Source organism: Bos indicus x Bos taurus, chromosome 26 (genome assembly GCF_003369695.1).
Source record: "Bos indicus x Bos taurus breed Angus x Brahman F1 hybrid chromosome 26, Bos_hybrid_MaternalHap_v2.0, whole genome shotgun sequence".
NCBI classification, from domain to species: Eukaryota; Metazoa; Chordata; class Mammalia; order Artiodactyla; family Bovidae; genus Bos; species Bos indicus x Bos taurus.
The window spans coordinates 31,061,709-31,064,442 of NC_040101.1; positions in this window are offsets into that span (position 1 = coordinate 31,061,709).

Here is a 2,734-nt window from a genome sequence, read left to right on the forward strand (position 1 = left end):
CCCATGGACTTGATTTTGTCATCCTCTAATGGGTCGTAACCCACAATTTAAAATGAATGCTATGGTGGGACTTAGCAGTTGCCAAAGAAAATACTAAAATGTATTCTTGTGGTCTGCCTCCCTTTGTGAACTCACCATCCCACAGCCTTTTGTCAGTTCTGTCCTTCAGGGGTCAGCCATCATCTTATATCGGAGAAGGCGATGGCACCCCACTCCAGCACTCTTGCCTGGAAAATCCCATGGGCGGAGGAGCCTGGTAGGCTGCAGTCCATGGGGTCTCGAAGAGTCGGACACGACTGAGCGACTTCACTTTCACTTTTCACTTTCATGCATTGCAGAAGGCAATGGCAACCCACTCCAGTGTTCTTGCCTGGAGAATCCCAGAGACGGGGGAGCCTGGTGGGCTCCTGTCTATGGGGTCACACAGAGTCGGACACGACTGAAGCAACTTAGCAGCAGCAGCAGCATCGTCTCATATTACACAAGAAACTGAACTTCTGGATTCATAGAAGGGTTGACATCACTCAGGGTGATTCTAAAACTTAATCCCTCCCTCTGTAGTTGGAGTACCTCAGTCTATTGAAACGATTAGAGCCACTTACACATAGATCGTATTTTTCCAGGGAGTCCAAGGCCCTCTCCAGATGATAGTTTAGTAGAATTTCAGCCTTACCTCAAACAAGAGGGCTACGACTTGGCATTTTAAAATATTGAAAAATAACTCTTGTTATGTTAACAGGATCTGCTATGTTATCCTGCTACAAGATCTGTTATGTTGACAGGCATCCTTTTTAGGATGCCTTTGAGTTGTTATAAAATCCTATAGATTTTTTTTTCCAGACTAGAAGAATATATTTGCCATGCATGTCCCTGACAAAGGATTACTATTCTGAGTTACAAAGGATTACAATCCAGGATTTTGTAATTTTTAAAATCCTACATATTAAACATTAAAAGAAAAATACAAATAACTAGAAAAAAATGAACCAAGGACATGAATGGGTAAATCAGAGGGAAAGCTCAAATCAAGTATAAACAACGAAAAGGCTCTGAACATTCCTAGAATAATGGAAATATAATTAAAGTAGCAAGATACCATTTTACACTTACTACCAGATTGGGGAAATGGAAAATATGGCACAAACATGTTGGAGAGCATTTTGGCAGCATTTTGAAAAGCTGAGGATGTATGTACTGTACATTCAAGGGGTCATAAGCAGTTTATGTACACACTTTAGAGAAACTCACATGTGCACATGGAGAGAGGCTTAGGGTTGGACAGTGACCAGGGCACAGTGAAGAGCACATCTGGGCCAGTCTCAGGACTGGACATGGTACCGGAGCTGTGTGTGTGAGTGAGGGTAAAGCTCATGGTTAGTTCTGAGTGGATGAGAGGTGAAATGAGATGTCATTTATGATATCATCTCTTAAAATGTGCTGCACACTGTGGTTGCTTATGAGTACATACGTATGTAATAAATTTTAAAATATAGGTAGGAAAGGTATACCTCAATCTCGGAAAGGTGAAAGGGAGTAAGACGGTGAGATGCTTCACCTGTAACTAATATTTTCTTTAAAAATTACATATCTAAGGGAAATCTGAGAGGCTTCCCCGGTGGTCCAGTGGCCAAGACTCCACGCTCCCAATGCAGGAGACTCGGGTTCGATCCCTGGTCAGGGAACCGTACCCCATGTGCTGTAACTAAGAGTTTGCATGCTGCAACTAAAAGATCTTGCGTGCTACAGCTAAGGTCGCAGACTCCCTGTGCTACAACCCAGACCTGGTGCGGCCAGATATATAAAACTAAATGTTTCAAAAACGAAGGTCTGAGGAAAGACTTCATTGAATATGATTTATTGTCCGGCACTATTCCAAGCCCTTTATATATATCTATGTAGGTTCACTTAATCCTCAATGATAAATCAATGCAGTGGGCATTAATGTTACCATCACCCTCCACTGAGGAGAAAACAGGCACAGTGAATCAAGGGACTTGCCTAATACCAGTATCAGTCACGTGACTCACAGGTGATAGGGATCTGAAGCCAGGGAGTCTGGCTCGAGTCCACAAGTTTAACCTGTTCCTTAATCCTGCTGCTGGGCCTTCCTCTCTGAATCTCCTACAGCAGGAAGGGTGAGTACCGAGCAGCTCTCGGGGTCTCACAGCGTGGCCTGTGACTCCCTCAGTGCCAAGGGAGGGAGTTCTCTGTCAGAATTCAGTCTTTCTGGAGCCTCATCTGAATCTTTGCCCTTTGTGACTCAAAAAGGTACAAGGTGACCACGTTTATTCAGGGCTGCCTCCTTCACTTGCCTCTCCCTTCCTGAAAATACCTGTCCAGTTTTTGACTCTTCCCTCACAGGAAGAGGAAAGACACTCCTCACCAATTCCTATCCCTCACCAGCTCCTCCTTCAGTGTCTGCCTGGAATAGGACACCATGTATCTCCTCCGGGTTCCTGACTTGTCAAATGGCACAGCAACCCCTTTGCCTTTCAAGGGAAGAGCCACACATCCCTCCCCAAGAGCCCAGTTACGCTAGAAGCAGACTTTCCCTCGGTGCAAGGCAAGAGCTCCTCTCCATTCCCTTAGCCGATGAGCAGTGGCTGGAAGCGTTGTTCAGACAAATCTCATGTCACGATGGAGGATTCTGGAAGGAACAGAGGACAGTGGGAAGTCACTGGAATCGGGGACTCTAACGTTACTTAGCACTCAGGAATTATTTAGTCCTTAGTTC